The sequence below is a fragment of the Anomalospiza imberbis genome, chromosome 1 (assembly GCF_031753505.1).
Source record: "Anomalospiza imberbis isolate Cuckoo-Finch-1a 21T00152 chromosome 1, ASM3175350v1, whole genome shotgun sequence".
In the NCBI taxonomy this organism is placed as follows: domain Eukaryota; kingdom Metazoa; phylum Chordata; class Aves; order Passeriformes; family Viduidae; genus Anomalospiza; species Anomalospiza imberbis.
Window position 1 is genome coordinate 107,427,512 of NC_089681.1, and position 23,340 is coordinate 107,450,851.

A 23,340-nucleotide genomic window follows, 5' to 3' on the forward strand; every position below is an offset into this window, starting at 1 on the left:
ACACAGGAATGTATCCAGGAGGGTTTTGAATGTCTCCAGAGAGGGAGATACCACGACCGCCCTGGGCAGCCTGTTTAGTGCTCTGTCACCCTCAGTGTAAAGAAGTTCGTCCTCATGTTGAGGTGAAACTTCTTGTGATTTAGTTTATGGCCATTGCTCCTTGTTCTGTGGCGGGGCATCACCAAAAAGAGTGGAAAAGAACGTGGACTTGAGACATTTCTCTGTACATGGGACATTCATAGCAAATATGAAATCGCCTCTCAAACCAGCCCAGGTCGACTGTGTGTGTCCCGGGAGCTGTGGGAGCAATGCCGGGCAGCGCTGCCCGCGGCCGCGCTCGGGCTGCTCCGCACGGCGACAAACCTCTCCCGCCGCGGGCATCCTCGTCCCCTGCTTGCCCAGCCCGTTCCGCGGCAGGGGGCCGGTTGCCGGGCGACGCTCGGCCCCTCCTCCGCGGCAGGGCTGGGCCATGAGGTAATGGCCTCCGGGGGGCGGGAAAGGGACCGCTGCGACTACCGAGCCAGCGGCCGCCGAGGTAGCCGCCGGCGGCGTTCAGTTCTTCCCGCCCCTTCCTGCTGCCCCGCCGGCGGCGGGCGGCGCCGCAGCCCCCGAGGTGTCCGCGCCGCCCCGCCTCCTGAGGAGGCTGCGCGGCCGTAGGAGCCCCGCGCCCGGCAGCGGCGGCGGAGAGCGCCCGGCAGCCGCCCCACGTGCGCTGCCGCCCGGCCGGAGGGGTTCGCAGCGGTCCCCGGGCGCCGCTGGAGAACGGGGAGCTGGAGCGGCGGCGGCCTGGCAGGAGAGACGCGGGAGGAGGGCACATGAGGCGCCGGCAGGAGGAGGGAGAAGCAGCAGCAGCAGCCAGCCGGCCACTGCAGCCCCTGCGCTCTGCCCGCCTCGCACGCCGCGGCCTCTCAGCGGCGCGGGTCGGGGGCGAGCCGTGAGGGGGGAAGCAGCCCGGAGGTGGCCGCCGCCGGCAGCGAGGTTCCCCCGGCCCGCGGGGGCGCCGCCGCCCGCGCCCCGCCGCCCGGGGGGCCCGGAGCGGGGTGAGTGCGGCGGGGGGACGGTGCGGGGCGGGCGGGGATGCGCGGTGGCAGCGGCGCGGCCGCCTCTGCCCCCGCTCGCCCCCAGATGAGCGAGCGGGTGCGGGGGGCGCCTGCGGGGGCTGCGGTGCGCGGGCGAGGCCTGCAGCGCTCGGCCGGGCTGCGGAGCGGGGGTGAGCCAGGTGCAGCCGCTCTTCCTTCTCCTCGGGCCCCTCGACCTTCACAGCCGGCTGGCTCGGGGGCGGGCGCTGCGCCTGGCTCTGCTGCCTGTGCTCATTTGTCCCTTCCGCGCCCTGAAAGGAAAAAGAAGCACATGAGTGGAATTGCGTACCGAAGGTCAAGAATCGCTCGCAGAATTGTGTCTCTGCATTATTTACAGCTGAACTGCTGCTGTTCTCAGATACAAGGGCCCCTGCATGCAGAAGTCGCTTTCTAGCTATCGCAAAGGGACCTGCAAATCCTGACTCGGTTTCTTCAGCTTTGGGGATTATGGATAGCTTTTGGCCGTATTCCACTGTTTAAAATGACTAAAATATTACATTATGGTTTTTAGCAAGTTTGAGATCTTGATGCCTTTTTTGGTTTGCGTTTGTCGATTTTGAAACTTTATCTATAGGGGAGGTTTTTTTCAGGTAAAATTAGGGAAGAGTTAGGAAATTTCCAAAGAAATGCAATATCTGTTAAAGAGTTGGAGCCAGGGTTCATGTTCTCCCTCTCTCCGACTTCAGAAGAAGTCTCCGTGTGGACAGTTTTTTCTGCCTTGCGATCTGTAACCTTATTTGAACCTTTCAGTCCGGTGAGATTAAGTCGTGGGTGTAATGGTTTTTGCAATCAGGAAAGCAACAACCAAAAAAAAAAAAAAGCAAAAAAGCAAACAGCAACAACAAAAGTTAAAACAAAACCAAACAGCAGTTATGATGACCAGTTTGCCATATGTTCCCGTTTTACTGCTGTGTGTACACAGTTGCATGTACTGTTTGTAGTGCCCAGGCTTCTACCTGTGCTGAAATTTTTCCGGGTTTAAACATGTTTATCCTAGTGGGGCTCTTTTGGAGTTACCAGAAGAAACCTGGAGAAGGGAGTGTTGTCTCCAAGGCCAGGGACTATATTCACAAAACTGTGCCTTCTCTGAGGCACTGTAATCTGTTTTGACTGAGTCAGAGCAACGTGTGATGACAGTAAGAAAATTACATTAAGCCATTAAGCTTACTTCACTGTTTTTCAATGAGCATCATTGCAAGTGAAGAAAACCAGGATGGTAAAAATCCGAGTGGAAGGCAAGAGTTTTCAGCTTTTAATGTGAACTACTGAGTGAAGACCAGGTGGCTGTATGAAGAGATAGAATGTAAATTTCTGTTGAAGTAAAACAAAAGTTTCTGTCAGTTGCATGAATGAACTCCCACTTGCCAGTGGATTGAACTGAATGATGGATGACAGTAGTGGAAAGAAGTAGGATCTCTGGCTCTAGTGCAAAAAAATCCCTTAGCAGACAAAAATCATCTGTTCATCTTTTGTTCAATTATGAACAAAAAATTCATATGGTAACTTGGTGCCTGTTCCAGAGCACTGGGCAGCACAACAATTTGCCAAGGGAGCACTAATGTGATTAGACACATGCATTTATATATGTGGTGCCCCATGTTTGATATGTGAGTGCTTAAAATCCAAGTGAAATATCCAGCTGCTGCAGCAGCCTCTGAGCATCTGACTAGTTTAATCCAGAGTCCTGACTAATGAGGCGGGACCAGGATGTGATACACAAGTTTTGCCATGGGTATTAATGGATGTTAACTTGGCACTCCGACAGTTTGTGGAACACAGGTGAGAGCTGGTGGGAGAAAGTAGACTTGCACGTATCAGAGAGCAAGATCAGATTGGAAGGATTTGCCTGGAACTGGTGGGAACTTCTTTTGTTCCTCTCTGCTGCAGTTCATGCCTGAGCTCCTTGTTGCTTCACACATTCTGTCTCCTGTAACAGATTACCAGCTGCTTTTGTAGAAGTAATTTGATCCTAATCTTTCAGTGTGCTCTGAGGATTTTATTTATACTCTAGCCAATCTGCTTTGGGATAGAATAATGAGATTAGTATTGCAGAAATTAATGCAGGTTAAATATTTTTGTTTTAAATGCATACTTGATCTATGTTATTGTTTCTTACTGTTGTTGCTATAATACTGAAAAGGAGAAATGCTGAAACTTCTCACTGTGTCTGCTGTGATAGACTGTAAACTGAATGCAAGATACTTTTTTTTTTTAAATACTTCTGTAGAAAGGATTCTCAGAATGAGTGCTGTTGAGGCAGCATCTGCAATATTGAAAGGCAAGAGGTTAAAACCAAACCTTTTACCCTTTCTAAAAGCTGTACACATTTTTCTTCAAAGCAGTTTCCTATGTTATTGAAAATTTTCCTTGGGAGAAGAGAGATAATTAAGCAAGAAGGCAGTGTATAAGTTACATTTGTTTGAAATACATTTCTTCCCTAAATCTTTAAATTTTGTTGATTTCCAGGGTTGGGGTTGGTTTAGTGCTCCTTCTGCCAGGACCAGAAATAGCATTTGTAGGACATAATTTGTTTTGTGTTGTCTAGGTGTATGTTATAAATGATACTCAAGTCAAGGTTGGTGGTTTCTTGTTAATTTGCAGAGAATTGTGTATGCTTTGTTTAAAATTTTGAACAATATAGCTTTGCCTCAGTAAAAATGAATGCCTGCTCTAATAAGTCTCCAATATTAGTCTCAGTACTTAATTGGTGTATCTTTGAATAACCCTGTTTTAACTCTTACAAAACTGTAATTTGACTTCGCACACTACTTATTTCCCAATACTTCCATATTAATGCAGGACCAGCCAGACTGGTAGAACTGGTCTGTATTACTGGGAGTCATGATAACCACAAAATGGACATAGTAGCTGTGCTTTTTCTTGTTGGTCAGAAAAATGTTATTGATAGGTAGGCTTTTACAGCTAGTTCTGTTTTCCTTTTTGAACTATTCATTTTCTCCAGATGTACCTGGCAATTCTGCCTCTGTAAGAAGCTTAGAGTTGTCACCAAGATCACCATTCAAGAATAAATACATTTAAATTGTATGTAAAATGACCAAAAGCATACTGGCATCATCCCCTGGGATGCTCATGTTGGTCCTTGATTCTGCTGGGAGTGAGATTGTCACTTGTGTTCTTCTTTCACAGAAAGGCTGTGAAAAGAAACAGGTTCTGGTAGTGACGGCACACCAAGTGGCTTTCAAAGTTATCATAAAAACATAATAAGAAAACTACTTTCTAGTCACTAAATGACAGTGATGGCTTGTCAGTTGTAGGCAGCTCAGTTACTGTATGAAGCTGTGAAAGGCTGCAACCATAAAACTGGTGTGTGGTCTGCAGTGCCTGTGCTTTGAAGGTATGTTTCCCTGGTCATGTATCATTAAAACTCCACAGGCAATGCCACTGACACCTTGGAATGCTGTACCTGTATGGAGGCCTCAATTTTGTGTATTCAGTTGTGGGATCAGTGCTACTTGGAGAGATAAAAATCTTGAGAATGAACTTCCTGTTAACATAGGCTTTCAAAGATACCAGTTGGTGTCTGATTCAAAGTCTTCCTGCTTACTCTGTGGTTTGACTGAGATAGCTGTGAGTTTATAAGCACTTTTATTTTGCTTTGTAGTGAATAGCATGATGTTTCCCAAGTAAATTTCAGGAGTTCACTGATACTATTCTTTGTCTAAAACTATCCTCTATGTGAACTTTGAATCATCAATACTTCTGTTTTTATTGGAGCCTATTGATTAGGGTGCAGAAAGTCATGCCATATAGTCAGTCATCCTGCTTATGGTAGACCAGCTAAGAGGCTTATTGATAGTACAGACAGATTAGCTGAGAGATAATTCTTAGATTCAATTATGTTGGCAGATTTGTTTTAGTTAAATCAGTGAGTGGCCGTACTGAAGCTGATTCTTTGCCTTATATTGCAGCTTCTCTGGACAGGATTGTCTAACCTTGCTGTCCATTAGATGCTGCAAACCCAAATGAGACTGATGCTCTATAATTGTCTTATATTGTTGTGTGCATATTTGGGGTTTTTTGGTAATGGTACTGATAGATTAATATGTTAGAGCCCTGTTGGTTTTGCTTGCATTTATAGCAGAAATTCAGAACACTGTAGCAGAGTATTAGAAAGAAGGAAGGAAATGTGGGAAGAGCTTGGTTTATAAGCCCTTGCAAAGTTTCATTATTGGCTTGTTTTAATATCAGACCACGCTGCTGCCCAGCAGAGCAAATTTTCCCACGGCTGTGGATTCCCTCTTTTATCCCCTTCCGTATTATGGTGCTTGGAATCGAGTCCTTGATGCAGGCAAGACCTGTTTTTAAGGTTAATTTTCAGAATGTCCATCCTGGGCAGCTGAGCAGCTGTTAGCAGGTAGCAAAGGAAGCAATAGTAGTAAGTGGATGGGACTTTGGTGTCAGGGGAAAGTAGTCTTTAGTGAATGTGAGCTGATTTTGAAACTGCTGCACTCCAAGCTCTGATATAACCAAGACTAGATGTGTGTTGGTAGATGAAATGCTGAGACTGACAATAACTTGCTGCATATTTTTGTGCTTATGACATGTTCTTGGCTCCAAGCATCTGTATGAACAGAAGAGAGAAATACTGAGCTCTGTAGAAAGGTTGCTTCTTTGGTGGATCACAGTGTGGTTAAGATTGGAAGGGATTTCTGGAGGTTATCAGGTCCAACCTGCCTGCTCAAGCAGGGTCATCCTAGAGCACTTGGCACAGGTCTGTGTCGTGGCATCATCTGGATATCTTCGAGGCTGGAGACTCCATTGCCTCCCTGAGCAACCTCAGTCAGTGCCTGGTCACTCCCAAAGGAAAAAATGCTCCTGGATGTTCAGAGGGAACTGCTCGTGTTTCAGTCTGTGCCCATCACTCGGGTCCTGTCTAGGAACCACTGAAAGGGCCTGGCTCTGTCCTCCCTCTGTGCAGGTATTTATACCTTGATGAGATCTCCCTGAACCTTCTCATCTCCAGCTGTCAGTCATACCTCTTTCAGCCTCTCCTCATAGGAGAAATGCCCTGGTCTTCTTTCTTTGTCTTAGTGGCCAGTCACTGTCCTCTCTCCAGTATGTTCATCTTTTTCTTGTACTGGAGAGCCCAGAACTGGACACAGTACCCCAGGTGTGGCCTCACCAGTGTCCACTAGAGGGGAGGGATCACCTCTCATCTGGTTTTCCAGTTAAAGGAAAAAATGTGTGAACCCCCTGCTCTGCTATTTAATAATTCCATGCTTCAAACAAAACAGAGAAAAACTGCTCATCATTAGTTTTCAGTGAAGTTTAACGCTGAGTTGACTTGTTCCATCTTTTAATAGAAACCAAAGGTTAGGAAAGTGTTCATACAGTGGAAACTTTTATAGCCTAGAGAGGAAGAATGAAAACTATGGATACATTGAATTAGTTGCATGTGCCTCTTTGAAGAGCTTAGTTGACTACAGCAAACTGGAATCAATCAGGGCATTTTTGCATTGTATGTTCATGTAAATTCTAAATTTCATCTTTTTAAAGGCAGCTGCTGGTAGTGTCAGATTGGAATCTAATTTCAGACAAATCAGGACCCTATATGAATTATGGTCTGACAGCAGACACAATTTGGTGTCCTAGGGGGACTGAAGTGCAGTTTTGTTTCAAGAGAAGGGTATTTTTTTTTTAAATCTCATCAATGTGTGCTATGGGAAATGAAGACTTCTACGTTCCTCTTTAATGTTTATGTAAGTGGAGCTTATGTCACTAACAACATTGCCTGTCCCAGAAAGCCTAATCTTGCTATCAGATACTGCACAGTTGCATACTTCGCAGGGGAGCAGCAGACACTCCTCTGCAGTAAACAGAAACCTTGCAGTTCAAATCCACGCAAACCTATTGCCACAGTGAAACGTGTAAAATTAGCAGAATTCGAAGGCATTGGAACGATGTCAAAATCCTTAGACTGTCCTTTAAACCTGTTTTAAATTGATTTTTTTTCTCTGCAGCCATCTGCTCATAATAGCTATTTCTGAGAAGGTATTAAGCGCTCTTGATGTAAAGTGATGAGGTGGAAATCAGTCTTTCTTTTAACGTGTTTTTGCGACAGATCTTCTGCTATAGTCACAAATGGCAGCGCTGTCAGAAAGAAATTATGGGCTTCTGTTGTGTTCAGGTAATACTGCAGTAATGATCACTTTCAGGTATTTATGGAGACGATGAAGACCAGGATTAGCCAAAAATAATACCTTCTTGGAGCTTTTGGTCTTGTAATGAATTTTGCAAACCTGCATGTGTGAAGGCCACATTAAGATCAGTCCTTTATGCCTGTATTTCCTGAGGGTAATGTAATATAATCAGGTGGTAGATAAGCATGTTATGGCTTGATCCAGTGAGTTGTGTCTGACCTGAGAGCCATACATTTCCAATATAAGGCAGTCTCAACTGAAAATGCTTTTTCTGATTGTCTGAAAAGTTTGTAACCTTTAATTACTCTTGTATTTGCTCACGAGAATTTTACCTTCTAGTGGCTTTCTCAAAACTGTAATTTTGCAAGACATCAAAAGACATTAGAATGAAGAGGCTGAAAAAAGTTAAATATTGCATTTATCTTGCTGAGTCCTTTGTCCCAAAGTCCAGAGATGTGTGTACTGTCAAGTTATTGGATGTATGTTTTGCTATCATTTTTTTTCTGCAGAGAATATTGATTTCTCCATGACATTCACTTGTATTGCTTTTATCTATTAAATGAGGTTTCATTTAGGAACTGTTGTACCTCAGGCAAATGCAACTTTCCTAAATACTTTGCCCTTTAACATTGCAAAAGCCCCTCGAAATATTCAATGTGAACTTCTAATGAACCGAGTTTGTTTCAGCATTCATGAATCACAAAAACCAGTTTTCTCTTACTGTGCAATGAATGAAGGGGGGCAGCAAGATCAAAATATTTGAGGTAATTCAGGAGTTCATGCCAGTACTAAAATGAAATCCAGTTCTTATGAATCTCTGTTTAAAGGCTATCAGTCTCTTGCGGTCAGTGGATTGGCACATTCTGTAGCTATTTGGGGCCTGACAGGGTATGTGAAATAGGCAGCAACCTCAGCAGACATGTGTGCTATACCTGCAGTTTTTTTTTTCCCTGTTACTAAGGCTGATAGTGTGCATTACTATTTCTCTTACAAAAGAAAAATTCCAGGTGGCCCAGAAGACTTTCCCTGAGGAGTGTACGACTTGCTCAAGTAATTTGAGTGCATTTTACAGAAGTTAAAGTTAAGAAGTTAAACCAATTAGATGGTGCTACTTTTGCAGTAGTTATTTTAGTAAGGTAGATGGACTGTTAAGCTGACAGTGGGATATTGCTACGAAAAAGATCAGTGTTCGGAATGGGAGCCTAGGATTCCACAGGCTGGGAACAGAGCACTTCCAAGAAACACAGTTATCTCACTTTGCTCACTGATGAATGTTCAAGGTAAGTCAGTCTCAGTTTCTTGAGCCTGACTTACTAACATCCGCCTTCCAAAAGTAAACACTGCAACCATTTTGTGTTATGTATCAGCTTTCAGATGACATCTGCTGTATGTTGACATAAAGGAAGAAAATTGGAAGGTTTTCTCTTTGATGTCCCTCTGTAGTATTATACTGAATAGCAGGAAAGAGAGGAGGGAAATATGACTTTTGACTTGGAAAAAAAGACAATTTTTTTGTTTTGTTTTGTTCATGGGGGTATTACTATCTTTAAAAAATAGGTACAGATAATTTTATGGAATGAGTAATGTATTAAATCTAGAAATGTTGGTATGTAAAGGCGAAGATCATAACCAAGTTGAAGACAATCACATCCAATTTGAAGACAATAAACATAGAATTAACAGTTCACAGTGGTTACCTAACTAATGAAGAGCTGCTCAGCCCTGGTGGAAAAGGCAGACAGATGTCACTGCATGTTGGGTGTAGATCCTGAATACAAGAATGGATTTCTTAAATACAGTGTGCATGATTTTATTATGATCTTATTTCATTCTTAGAGGAATATATTGTGTCTTATTCTTGCTCCTAAATGGTTGTTGAATAGACCTCATGGCAGGAAATTTATCATAATGATAGGACCTTAAATGATACACACAGATAAGCTCTGGATGCCCTGTTCCTACAAGTGATCAAGGCCCAGTTGGACGGGGCTTTGAGCAACCTGGTCTAGTGAAAGACATCCCCACCCATTGCAGAGGTTTGGACTAGTTGATCTTTAAGATCCCTTCCAACCCAAAATATAGCTATGACTATGAATGTTTTGGGGTTTTTATCAAAAAGCAGTGTGAAATGCATTATGTTGAGCTATGTGAATATTTACAGTAAGAATTAAGAATTGAAATAAATTTATTTTATTTGTTAAAGTAGAGTTGATGCTTCCTTAAAAAAAATTCACATGACTTGTCATCTGGTCTTTAGACAGTTCATTTCAGGTGGACAAAACTGTACTTTTAAATACTCCTTATTGTTCATCATAGTTAATTATTTCCTTTAAAAAATCTTGGGATTAAAGCTGACCTTTTTTTCCTTTCTACCAACTAATAATGGATTATTTCTTGGATTGGTGAATCTACAGAGCTGCTCTTCCAATAGGTATGACTACAACAAGAACAAAGATTGCTCTTGGCTCTTCTGTTGCCAGTCAGCTTGTAAGCATCAGTTTCATATGGCTATGGGATTCATCTGGGCAACCAAACCTTATCTGTCTTATCTGCACAGGAGGCCTTTGCTATTAAGCCTTGGGTTGACTGATACTTGTGTAAGATCTGTAAATTCTGGCATTGGGCGTTTACCTAGTAGTGTCTCTCAGCCCTGTGGTGTCCTGGTTAAGCACACACACCAGTTAGTGCACTGATGGTTTGAGTTCCACCAGGGATTGCTATTTTCATGGCAGTGAAGCTTGGAAGAATGCATTGCAACACCAGTATTTGAAAACCCACACAGCTGAAGCCAACACAGTGCCTGTGAGTGGTTTGACTTCCCCATCCCCTTGGCTTAGCCTTTCCAGCCAGGTTGCATTTCTGATCACAGTGATGTGGGGTGGTAGAAGCAACAATGCCTCTGTGAGGAAAAAGGAGCAAGAGGGATATATGGCTTCAGGGTGAGTGTGCAGTAGGGTGACAGTGTGCTTAAAGTACAGCCTACACTAATATTAGCTAGAGGTGCCTGGGAAGGCATGAGCCTGAAGGCTGTGTCTCTGTAACGAGATTAGCCTGGGCTCACATCTCCTGGGGATAGTCCTGCCTTGTCCTACCAGCTGTGTGTTGTACCCCTTTGTCCACACATCTTTCATACTGACTGTTACCCCCTGGGAAATAAGCCAGGAAGACAAATTGTAAAGCATAGCTTGAAAATTTGGTTTGATTTCCTTAGTTTTATTGCTAGCTTGTCTTTCTTAGGGAGTTAGAAGAGTGGTGGAGATGGCACAATGACAAGACAGGAATGTGCAAGCAAGGCCAATTACTGTTTAGTTTGCTTTAGGTGTATAATACCACACCTTATATTCAAACTGGGCATTAAGTTATATACATCTCTTTAAAAATGAGAATTAATTAAAGTTATGTAGGTCTCCTTAATAATGTGAGTTAATGCCATCAAAATGGAATGATTTGTTAGTTATGTGGGAGTTTTTGTTTCGTGGTTTGTTGGGGTATTTTGCTTTGGATTTTTTGTTTTTATTTTTTTAATAAAAGAAAGCCAGCAACATCATTTTAGTACTCTTGGTTAGCAGGTTTGCACGGGGAGGATTGAATACCCAGTCCTGTCTCTTATCTGTTAAATTAGCACTAATTAATTTGTCAAAAAGGCTGAGAGGAAATTCCTAAATGCACCTAGGAGCAAGCCTATTGTTTTGATCCCATGACCAGCAGGAATAACTTGAAGATAAAACATGATATAATGTTGCAGCGGGAGAAGTGAGTAAGAGGAAATAGGAGGGGCTGCATAGTCAGGAAAATGATCAGTTTGTAACATGACTTGTTATAGCAGATGTAATACTGTTTTCTCTTTGTTCCTCAGACCTCTCCCTGGAAAAGGTAAGAAAGCAATTGTTACACTGTGGGTAGTAAATTATTTTTTTTTTTTTTTAATTTAGTGAACCCTTAAACTGAAGAGCTCTAAAAATACTTTGTTTGAACTTCAGATATTGGGAAAGAAAGAACAGGGCTTCAGGCTGTTTTGGCTCTGATGTAAATCCTACAACAGGTAATTAATTTATCTTCTGAGTGGGAACTAGTGGTTCTTGATTGCCCTGATTTCTAACTGGAAAGTGTTGTTTGCTTTGTGATAGAAGACCTATAATCCAGCAGTGTGCTAGCTTGGAACTGAGTATATGTGAAGCTGAAGAATTGATTTTGGTAAGGAGTGCTTTGGATGTTTGGTTGTTTAATACTGTAGTCCATTACCACCAGAGAAGTGAGTTTGGGATCTCAGAATGTTAAGGCATTGATTTTTCTTTAAGGGCGCTGAAGACATTTGTATGCATCTTTCACGAATTCTTACATTTTGGCTGATCTACTTTGTCTCACTTTCCCTCCCCGCCCCCCCCCCCCGCCATACTTTTTCTCTGGCTTTGTTTTGTATGCCAAGTGTTGTGGAGTTTTCTACATTTTCTCCTAATTTAAGAGAGCTCCAACAGAGAAATTGGCAATCCATTTATTTTTTCCCTTCTCTTTCTTCAGGATATCTATTAATGGTTTGTAAAGTTCTTGGAAGTAGCAGACTTTGAACATGAGCAAACAAAGTTAAATGGAACTCATAATGTGCATATAAGTTCTTATTTAAGATTTAGCTCTTAAAAGAAAGCCCAAACAACTATTTTATAAATTTCTTTTCTAAATACCTTTTCACAAAAGATGCCAAGAAGTTGTTGTGGTAGCCAAAAGAGGTTGTGCTACCTAACTGTTTTGCCTGTCTAGCAAAATCTACATGAAGTCCCTGCTGAAACTGACCTAAAAAGCATCTCTGAAGAAGTGGATTAAGTAATATTTTAGAGAATAGATTTTAAGAAAGCTTCCAAGAAGTTGGAAACTGGGATATGTGTAGATGTAAATGCCTATCAATTATGAGAAACAGAATATGGCCCTGTAACTCAGGAATGATTCCTTGAGTAAAGTCCAGGTCATGAAGATGTGAATTGCTGGTTTTAAGGGAGCTGATTGATTACTTCCTTGCTTTTTGTGTCTTGAGGGTTGTCTTTGCTCTTTGGGAAATAATTGCAGAAGACAACAAAGTGAGTGTAGATTCAGCATAGTTTGCCACTTACACTCCGTATCGCCAAATCCAGACTTGAGTCACAAGAGTTAAACAGATTGTTACTTGCTTCTTTTTGTGTGAAGATCCCTCTTATGCTACCTGAAGTGAAAAATGTGGAGAAGAGAAAGGAATACAGTGATTGGGTGGGTGGGTGTGTTTTGAGAGAGGCGGAGTAGAATTTTGAAGGATCTATTACAGTATGTAACCAAACATGATGTTTGGTCCAAATTGGCCAGTATTTGGCTTGGAAGCCTATGTTAACCTCTGGGCTTCTTGCTTTTTAATTAAAAACAAAACAAAAAAGCCCAGCTCACTCTTACTGGATACAGTAGGGCAACCAGGCTGAGTATAGGTAGTATATACAGTATCTCATTTGTGGAGGTAAATGAGTGGAATCCTTGACAGGGAGTCTGGAATCTTTGGCATCTCAAATGTGTCTCTGAATTACAGTCTCCTAGATCTTGTATGCTGCAGTTTAGGGACCATGTCAAAATGTCAGCAGCTGCTTCTACATTTGTAGTGTTGACAATATGACCTTCAGGTTAAGAGATCTCTACTAATGTGAGCTGTGCCCAGTGTATGTTTGTTTTACTCTATTTGGAGCTTTTGTAGTTGCGTACTTCCAAATGACCACAAAGCAAATGAGAGCATGAAATAACTGTCTTTTGTACTTCCAAAAGGCTTTTCTAATACTTATGCACTGATGCTTCCACTTTTTTATTGTGTCCTGGGGTATAATACTTCGTGGTAAGGCACATGCAGCTTAAATGAGAAGAAGGTAGGAAAGGAGCAAATGTATTTCTAGGCAACACTGTCTTCGTTATAGTTAACATTTGTACCTGGAAGGGTGGGTTTGCAAATGGGGGAGTTTGATGGGAGGTGTTTTAAACAGGAGGGCAGATTTAGCCTCTTAGCCTGTCTCAGCTCAGTGCTGGTAAATTCAGCTGAGCATAGTGATGCTGGCCTTGGGTCTTTTGTCCGGGTCTTGCTTCTTGTTTGCAGACCATGTTCAAGTCAGTACAAAGTTTCAGTAATGTGAGTGTGCTATCCACTTCTGTTAACTCTTTTTTTTTTTTTTTTTTTTTTTTTTTTTTTTTTTTTTTTTTTCTTTTGGATACTAATTGAAGATGGGGATAGCAACTGGCACAGGATTCAGACATAGTGATATAGGTAATTATTGCATGGTGTGTGCTCCAAGGGCTTATTACTCATTGAGCTAAGTTTAGCCAAGTCACTTTCAGTGAAGCCTATCGCCTCTTTATATAAAATGATAGCTGGTGTGAATCAAACTGTAATTCTGAATATTAAGGCTTTTTAAAGTAGGGGTCTGTCTCATTAACCAAACTGAGTTGTGGCTTAGAAGGCCTCTAGTCTACTTCATAACTGCACTGCAATCTGATGTTATTTGTGTACTTTGTGATGAGTTTATCATGTTAGAACAGCTCCACCATCCACTCCTGATTTTGGGCAGACTGTGTGCAGACTGTGTCAGTCATACTTCTAGAGAGATGGGAATCAGGCCAGGCAGGAGTTATTACAGGTCGTGGTAGCTGTGTCTACCAATGACTGCACTTTGCAGTTATACAATATTTGCATTGTTTCTGTCTTTGTCCTGTGACAGACTTATTTGTCTTGCACCCCAGCCTGTAGCTTCCTGAATAGAAAAATACAGGTTCTGTCAGGACAGCTGTTTGATAAAGGCACATGTTGAAATACTCAGGAAGAGAAAACTGTTTTCTGGGAAAATTACAAATTGCTGAGAGGAAGGACATAGCATACAGATGGGCTAGAAAGTATGCAAGTTGTGATTGCTGGCCTTTTCCTGATCAGTAGCCTGATCTTGTGAGTAAAGCAAGGCTGAGCACCTGGAAACTTGATGCAGATATAATTGTATTGGCTGAAATAGTGCAGATAGCCAGGGTCAGTCTCTTTGAAGTGTGGAACTACTAACCCACTCAGAAGGACTCCTTGTCTCTACCTGCTTTCTGTCACAACAGACTTGTAGCTACAGCATGTAGCATCAGAAATAAAGGGGGAAAAAAAATTGGTTTCTATCAAGTGAGGAAATAAAATCTGGAGACAGCAGTAGGTATGTGCCTGCTCCAAGCCAGCAGTTACGGGCTGGCTTACACAGGAGAACTTTGTTAGTTCTGCAAATTGTTTGTGCCTCTGAGAGTTTATGCTTTTTTTGTGAACAGTGGCCCTTTCTGCCAAGTTGAAGGACATCACGTCTCATATGTGGCTACTGTATCTGTTACACAAGCCACAGCACAGCAACAGTAGACTTATTTAATGTGTCTGATGTCAAATTTATTTTTAAAAAGCAGTGTAATTCATTACTGGTGCCAGCCCAGATATTTGCTATGACCACAGTCAACACTTGTGATACAGCTGTTGCTGCCATTGCACAGTGAGCTCCCCAGTTGGAGTGTAGGGTAAAATTGAAGCAGGTTTTTCTTATTTACAGTCAGAAGTCTACAGCATAACTACATACATACAGCCTTCTGTTGGTACTTGTGTTGTATAGTTGTTGGAATTAAGAATTTATGGTCAAGCTGATGTTGTTTGAGGCTGTATCTTTTCTTTCTACAGATACTCTTCTGCTGCACGTTTTTGTTTCTCCATTGATAGTTTTTGCTGATGTTTAGCCTTTGTTGTGGGGCAATTTGCCTAGTTCCTTAAAATACACTTTTTTTTCATAGTCAAGTCAGAAATAAGAGCATATCTGTAGTTTAATGGCTCAATTATGGTCTTGATTTAAAAATACTACCTAGAATGTGTCTTTATCTTGTAGCTCTAAAAAGAGTTACAGATCAGACAGAGGGTAGTAGAAGGAGTAAAGCATATAACTGATGCATGACTCTTAATTATATTTGTCACAGCCAAATTGATTGCTGTAGTTGTGCTAATCTAGTGTTTTGTCCTTTCTCAGACTTTGGTGCTTTTATATAAAACTAATACGTAACTTGATCTGTATTTTCTCTTTCCTTTGTTGTTCAGTGAAATTAAGAACGATTATCTGCTAAATGTCTCTTCTTTTAAAAGGGCAAATATTGTTGGACAGTGTGGGAATTTACAAAGTGTTGCCTTTCTGTGCTTTTGGGATTTTTCTCCCCTCTCTCCCTCATGAGAAACAAGAAAGAAAACATTTTCTGGTGAGGATATTAGTGTCACATTGGCATTTTAGAGTAGTTTGATTAAATGGGTTGTTCTTGGAATTTGGGTGTCAGTATTATATCTGTTGTTACTGTGGATACAGCAATTTGCTAAAGTAGGCATCTCTTCGTGCCTTGCCAGTGACTAAATGTGCCTTTCACAGGTCCACCTGCACACCTTATGTTAAACTGAACTCATGCCCATTGACTGCTGGAACCTACCTACATTTTTTTTTATAGATGAAAGAATAAAGGGGGCAGAGTGTGGGGACTGAAGGGAATGAAAGTCTCAGAAACCTCACTCCCACCAAAATACTGCTTTCTTTGTTCCCACCTTCACAGAGTTGCATCCTTTGGGCTTGGAAAATCATAGACATTTTCCTAAAACATCTGGGTGATAAATACCTGTTAGAGTCCAATGCTGATTCTGTGTGAGCTTAAACATATGTTTCACATTTCATATTCTGAGTTCTGTGCTCTTCTGTGTTTATTTCCTTCTTTGAAATATGGTTTTTCTTGTTGATAAACCAACACTTTTGAACACATTTAAAAGCAAGTTAGTGGGAACATTCATTTGTAAGTAAACTAAATGGACAGGAATGAAGATAGTCCATGAGTTTAGTGGAAGAAAAAAAGGCAAAAGCCACCTCTGTAGTGCAGTTAAATGCAGTTAAGCATTAAAGGCTTCTAACCCTGGATCTCTGAGATTTGCAGTTATTTTGTTGAGGAGCTTCATTTTATTGAATACTTCTAAACTGCAGTTAAATGAGTGTGGGGAAATCCTATGGAAACAGGGACTGTTGAACTGCTCAAAATGTAAGGATTTCAACTTGCTTTCTGTGTTGGTTCTTTGGTGAAATGCAAATTGAGTTAAGAATGAATGAATGTGTCCAACCCTTGAGGGTTTCTATGCTTTGCCCGGATTGGGGGCCAGAGTCAGGAGTGGCCACATGAGTCTGTGCTGAGATCATTAGGCTGAGGACACCAGCTGTGCTATTATTAGGGGTTTTAAAGTCCATGGCAGATGTTCTTAGGCTCTGTTCCAGCCCCCACATATGGTGAAGTGGAATACATGGAAAAAGAAATTCTGACAAAGTGTTTTCCCATTCAGCAAACAGATTTTTAATTTTTCCCCCTGTGTAACTGGACAAGATATTTGTTAACTTGTGTATTAAAAAACAGTTTGAAGTATTTGAAACAAGAAAAAAAAAGTGTTCATATGAGAGCAAATACAAGTGCTTTCCTTGAAAAGGAGGACTTGAGGGTCTAGCCAGAACTCAAGTTTGGAAGTGCATTTGTTTTTCCATTTAAGTATTTGTTTTCTATTTTCCTTACTACTGCTATTTAGACAGAATCCTTGCTGAATTACTTTTTGTGTATGTATATAGTGCAAAGCTTTACCTGCGAAGATTTTGAATGATGGTGATGAGGCACAAGAGGATATGTAATACACACAGAGCAAAGAGGTATTAATAATGAGATTAAAGTCTTTGAACAGAAGTACTGCTTATTATGTTATGGTGATACAGCACAAAGCAGGAAGAAAAGCATGTTTTTTCTTTTTTTTGTTGTTGTCATAAGAGTATGTGTGTGTCTTGTTTTGAATCTGTAATTTATTTTCTCTCTGGAAGTCACTTAACCAGTTTAAATACCCTCAAATTATAAAACAAAAGCTGCTCTGTGGAGTTCTGATATGCTCTGTTTTGCACAAAATGCAAAAGGGAGGTATCTGCCAGGAAGATGCAAGTCTGGCTTAATGGCAGACCAAAAGTACATAAGGAGCTGAAGAATGCAAACTATTCATAATAGGTAACAAGTATGTCTCTGTATCTCATGTATTACAGTTTTTTTAGCCATGGAAGTGGTTGTTGCTAAGCAGAACAACAAAGGTTTAAACAATTCCCTGTACATCATCCTTTCCTTTCTGTCATCAAAGTATGTGGTGTTTTTTTGAGTTAAAGCAGCTGAGATGATGCATGAGTTGTCCTGTGTTGAGGACAAAGGGAAGAAAATGCAACACTTGAGAAGTTTATTATTTATGAATTTTTATGTGTTCATCTCTCATCTTCTGAATTCTACAAGGCAGCTCTCTCATACAGAGCTTTTTAATATGATTAAAGAGAAAAGGACCTAAATTAAGCAATCTTAACATGCAGATCCTATTGAGGCTCTTCTGCATGCATTTTCTCTGTGCATGTTTCTTGCTGATGTTAGAAGAACAGACCATACCATTGATCAGAATATCTGAGTAGTCATTCTCTGCATTGTTTTATCTGACACCAAGGAAACAGTGTAGATGACCTAAAGTTTTTTGGTTTTCTTTGTTCTTAAATCAGTGAGCTGGGATTTTAATCAAAATGTTCTGATGCACTTCTAGGTATATATTGCTGATAAGGGATATGTCTCTAGATCTAGTCTGAATGTGATTTCTCCTTTTGATTTTCCTATCTCCAAACTGTTAAATCTTTTTACCTTCTGGTAAGGGTGCTATTTTAAACCATTGGAGAGCCAGGTAGTTCTTCAGGCTGTTTCTACAACATGGTCTAAAAGCGCTAAGTGCATCTGTGTACTGCACTGTGGGGACCCTAGAAGTCTGTGGTGGTTGATGTGAGTGCTGTTCTACAGCTTATACTTGGTCATTTGACAGTGCTGCTCTGTGGTTGTACCCCAAGTAAGCAGGACTGTGTGCTGAAACTTGTGTGTGGATAACTCAAGTTGATAGCAGTGCGTAATCACTTGCTATTTGAATAAGATTGTGACAGTTCACACAGTCACGTAGCTCCTATGAAAATAACAGTTTCTCCTCTGTTACTGAGATTACAGTGTGGGACCCAGAGAAAATTTAAGAGGATTAGTCATGGCATGTTGCATTAAGCCTGACTGCTTAATCGGAAGGATTTTTTCCTGAAGATTATTTTGTTGGTCAAAGTGGGAAAATTGGGATCTTGATGAGCTCCAGAGGCTTGTTTTGAGGCCTGGAGCAAGCAAAGTCCTAATGTGCTAATATGACTGGTTAGAACATGTTTTTCTCAGGTAAGAGGTGAACTATCATATCTGCATGATGGGAGAAGACTGAGCTAAATGTGCTTGTGGTATTAAGCTTGCCTTCATAGGTGGCAGCCCTTGTTTGACTAGAATTGAGTATTTATATAGCTTCTTACTCTATCAACTACTTTCTAACTGAAAAATAATTGCTTGGATTAAAGTGGTTGAGTCTTGCACAGCCTTGCACTGAGAGTATTAAGCTTGGGTCAACTCCCCCCTCTTCCCCTGGTTCTGAACTTTAGCAACCTGTTCACTTCTCTGTGCATGTGCTGGGAGGAGAGGAGAAGGAAGATTTGTTACCAACACATTGCAGAAATGCATTTTCCTCTTCCAAGGATATGCTTAGAGGAAGCAGTTGTGCTTGTTAAATCTTAACTTTCAGGATGTCCAGCAACTCCAGTGATGCTATCAGTGATGTTGGTTCACATACCTCTTTTGATAGAAAATGCTTCCATGCAATGGGTTTGAGCTGAACAGTTGACAGTTATATTTTAATTTCTCTGTAACTCTACATTGCTTTAGACATATAGGTTGTCATGTGGGTGTGTATCTTTGTGGGTAGATGGAGCAAAACTCCTCTCACTGAACATATGTTCTAAGTCTCCTCTGTGAGAATGTACAGGAGCCTACTAGTCAGTTTCACTCCTTCTTCAGCTTTAATCAGTATATTGTAAATAGTGTGGGACCTACCATGTTAGGGGTATGTGTGTATTTGTTTTATGAAGGTTCATTTTGCTAATTGATAGGCTGATAGATTAATGCATACTCCTTGGATGTATTGAAAATGGATTGTGGATTTGTTTGTTTACTCAGTAATTTATTTTTTAAATAGCCCTCCCTTCTGCAAGTTTGACATTTCCTTTTTATTGCCATCTTACAGTACTGAACGTGTTTCTGCTTCAAGTCAGCAGTAGGAAGAGAAATTTGTGTTCTAAAATGAGTAAAGTTCTGAAGAGGCAGATCTCCCACTCTCTCTCCCTTGTCCTAGTTTAAAATTAGATCTGCTGGCCTAACAGGAAGGGGCTTGCATTTCTTGCTCATTTTCCAACTGTCAAGCATGTAGTCATGCTGAACAAATCAGCAGCATTCCTGGATCCTTTTAATGATGTATTCAGAACTCCACTGCCTCCTGATTTAATGAGTACAGTGAATGTATTCACAACTAACAAGAGCATGCTCATTAAACAACAGTAAGTTAACTGTCCTATTCTGTTGTAGCAATCCAGTTAATAATTAAATGGTGCCATATCTGAGTACAACACTGGGCTGCCAAATGGAGAGGTTAAATGTTCTGTGGATATGTGTGGTTAGAAGGGGTTGTTGGAGTATAAGTAATTTAGCTTAGCTTGTCTCACTGATAAGGATACTTTTCTTCGTGGAGACTTTGTGTTTACAGCTCCCAACTAACAAAAAAGTTTAAACTTAAGCAGTCCTAGTGTTAATTTGTCTTTTAGCTTGTAACTTTCATTTCTATATTCTACTCCACTGCACTACTACTGTTGTGGAAATCCAAAGTGTCACAGCTATACTGACTGGATTTACTAGACTGTTACTGAGGGCAGAATTGGACCTTTGGTTGATTTTACTGCTACATAAACTTAGTCTTAACAATCCTGATGGTTAAGCAGATTGGCAGATGCAGGCTGAACAAAGGTTAGGCTGCTTAGAGGCATACAGGAGTTTGTTGGAATTGTCTTCACTAATGTTAAGATAAAAGTAGCAGCTGAGTTCTCACCTCAGTTATCTACCCCCTACAGCATACGTATTTTTTTGTAGAATTGTGGGTGAAAAATGTAGTTATTGAATTCTTATATTTGCTTTTAATCTAAGGTCTATTCTGAAATACTTTGGTTTTAATAGTTACAGCTAGTATTTAATAATGGATTTGGAGGCAGAGGGAATTTGGGCCTGAGGGAGGGACAGCATATGTATGCTGTCTTGCTTTTCTGCAGGGAACCTCCTGACACTGTCTTGGGGCCTTTTAGCATAATCAGGATGACACCAAGCCAGTTCTTGTTTCAAACCAGCTGACAATCTATTCAGTTTGTGCTGTCTGCCTTTCTTTAAACTGATTTCAGAAAAAAGACACAGAGCCTTTGGTACCTGTTTGCCATCTGGAGAATGAGGCTCCCACGTGGGGAGGGGCAGATGTACAGAATGTTTGATGCAGCCCTCTGCAGCTGCTGCCTCTTACTGCAGGCTGGCTGTACCTGGCTCTGATCTCTGCTCCTCAGCCAGTCCCTCCAGCTCCCTGGCATGGGCTCCTGTGAAAGTCTGTCAAATGGATGCTGAACTCTCTAATAATTCCTCTTTTCCCCAAGTGCAATTTTCATTCAGATATCCCATGTAAGCATCACTGTTTGTCTTCTCTACCCTTTCATGCTAACACTGAATGGTAAGGTTCCTTTTAAACGTGAATTTCCTGCTTCATTCATGCTAGTATGTGTTGTAAAACCTAGGCAAGAATTGTTTGATGTAATTCAAAAGAAGAAAACTTGCACACTCCAAAGTAAGGAAGAACCTGTTCTTTCCATCTTTAAATAAGAAGAATGACCCACAGTGGTTGATTCAAACTGGAAACCCCTTTTTTACTTGACACATCCCATGGAGATACACAAGTGTCTTGTGCAGTGCCGGTATGTGGAGTGAGCACACTATGTGTAGAGAAGGAGGACAGAGGCAGGGAGGAGACCTCAGTGTGTCTTTGGTTTGTTTTAATCCTCAGTAAAACTTTCTCTGCTGGTTATCTGGAACAGGTAAATTCAGCTGGTTGTCATTTTTGTGTAACTCACTGACAGAGGTGAGTTGAGTAGTGCCATAGGAATACCACACAAACTGAGGCAGGGAAGAATCTTTTGCTTTCTACTTCTGCCCACAGGGGTTTTTTTTTCTCTCCATATGGTGCAGATTGGTAAAAGACCTCTGTGTTTTTCTTCAGTTGTGTGTTTGGTAGAGGGGAGTGAGAATAATGGTTGCTTTGGTTTTTGTTTTTTAGGGTGCAGGACTGCCAGAACAGAAAAGGAGTATTTGGGGAAAATGCTGTTTTTGTTTAAATTTTATTTCTGAGGTTGAGTTGCTTTTAACTTACTTTGATACTAGACCACAAATGTGCATTAGATGAGGAAGAAAGTGGAGAGTTGCTATGTTCCTCAAGCCTATTTTTGCAAGGTCTTAAATCTGTCTAAATTAATTCTGAAGTTCATCTGTATTTAACTTAAATATTTTTATATAAATTATGAACTTCATATTTGGTTTACAGCTTTCTTATAGTAGCCATATAAATTATTTTATATTTTTAAGATAGTCTACAACTCTGCTCTCTTGCTTAGGGAATAATCTGCTCTTTACTGACTATATCTGGGTATCTGAAAAGCTGAGACACATTCCAAATGTTCTAGTTCTGAGTAATAATTTTTCCTGCCTACATACAGTGTTTTCAGAGAAGCTGCAGGGGGAGGATTTTGGGGCTGAGCACATAGTTGCTTGTGTGGGTATGAAAGGGCAGTGTAGGGGATATCCTTCCCCAGAAAAATTATCTACAGTTTTCTCTGTAAACTTTTCTTGGTTCATTGTTTCAATGTAGATGTTAACACTCACTGGGCCCAATACCAGTTACTACAAAGGACAAACTTTTATTACCTTGCATTAGTAAAACGACACTAGTTATTAACACAGGCAAGTGACTCCTTCTTCCAGTCTCTCTTGGTTTTCAAGACAATGATCTTTTCATTCCTTACCACCAAGCTAAGGTGGTAGTGAAAGTTATATTGCAAACTAATAAAATAATCTGGAAACATTGAATTGAAATACATTGTAGGTAAAGGAAATAAATTTTTGAATTACATTGTAGGTAAGGGAAATAAAGTAATTTTTTGTGCTTTGCATATAGGCTTATTATAAATGTGGGTTTTTTTTTTTTGCTTGAGGTGTTTTTTCCCATAGCAAATGGACTATCAAAGAATAAATGTGCCAGACAGCAGATTAAATTACTTGAAATAACTTTGCTGTACTATCACAAAGCAGATGGTTTTGAGGATGTGCAGTGCGAGTAGATGGATGGTATAGGTCATGCAGTGCTGAACTGGTGCTACTATGTTGACACAATGTTTTATGGGTAGGCAGGAGACACCTGGTTAATGTCTTGAGGCTTTCAAGGTTCTATTGTGTCAGCAAGGTGACCTCATAAAAATCTGTGTGTAAATAGCTTTTATCTGTCTATATCTATACAAGATTTAGATGCCAGTCAACTAGAGTTAAATTCTAATTTATCTCCCTTGATATTTAACAGTGGCACAGTCTGACAGAGGATAAATTATTTTACTGCTAGTTCATTCTTGATTATAGTGTCAGCAAATGTTCCTGCTGCTGAAGGTATGTGGGCAAGACAGATGGTAATTAAATGGACTCTGGGAAACCTAAAAGAAAAGGGTTGGTTGAAAAATTCTTAGTTATCAGAAAAATTGTTTTGCAACTTAAAAAATAATGAAAACAAAAAGTAGATTTTCACAATATACTTCATTACCTCCTGTGATTTTTGGGGAAACATCTCTTGAAATCACAACTTGTACAGAAAGGGTATGAACAGGAAATCTCTCTTAGTTCTGCATGTTGCTAGAATGAAAGAGTTTTCTCTGCAATTTCAGCCTTTAAAAGAGTATTTTAATTCCCTTCTGTGCTGTATTTGCATATTGCTGTAAATGCTTGTTCTGGGTTGTCTTTAACTGATGCTGAAGGTCTACTGCTGTGTTTCTTTCCTTTCTTTTTTCCTTTTTTGCATTATTTGCATTATTCCATTCCTTGGGAAGAAA

At 40.8% G+C, this 23,340-nt stretch overlaps 1 protein-coding gene across 1 annotated transcript in view; it reads left to right on the forward strand.

Annotated features, from left to right (window-relative positions):
* The first annotated feature begins 827 nt into the window (after nucleotides 1-827).
* TRAK1 (trafficking kinesin protein 1) overlaps nucleotides 828-23,340 on the forward strand; it is a 124,221-nt gene continuing 101,708 nt past the window's right edge. Inside the window, exon 1 of the mRNA XM_068204490.1 lies at nucleotides 828-1,040. The gene's annotated coding sequence lies outside the window, so the exon portion shown is untranslated. The remainder of the gene's footprint in view (nucleotides 1,041-23,340) is intronic.